Here is a 349-nt window from a genome sequence, read left to right as displayed (position 1 = left end):
ACCTGTCCGGGCTGCCGGGCCCGGCCCACGCCCGGCTCGGGGAATGGGGACAGCACCCCCAGCAACCCAAATTTACCCTGGCAAAGCCACCCTGGGATACAGGGGGACACGGGGACACAGAGGGACAGGGGGACACGGGGACAGGGAGACACGGGGACAGGGGGACACAGGGCCAAGGGGACAGTGGGACACAGGGACACAGAGTGACAGAGGGACGCAGGTCCAGGAGGACAGGGGGACACGGGGACACAGATGGACAGGGGACACAGGGACAGAAGGACAGAGGGACAGAGGAACAGGGGTCCATGGGGACACGGGGTCCATGGGGACAGGGGTCGGTCCCCCCTCA

The sequence above is a fragment of the Geospiza fortis genome, unplaced genomic scaffold, assembly GCF_000277835.1.
Source record: "Geospiza fortis unplaced genomic scaffold, GeoFor_1.0 scaffold432, whole genome shotgun sequence".
Classification (NCBI taxonomy): Eukaryota; Metazoa; Chordata; class Aves; order Passeriformes; family Thraupidae; genus Geospiza; species Geospiza fortis.
The sequence above is the reverse complement of the archived record's forward strand: the minus strand, read 5'-3'. Positions refer to the sequence as shown.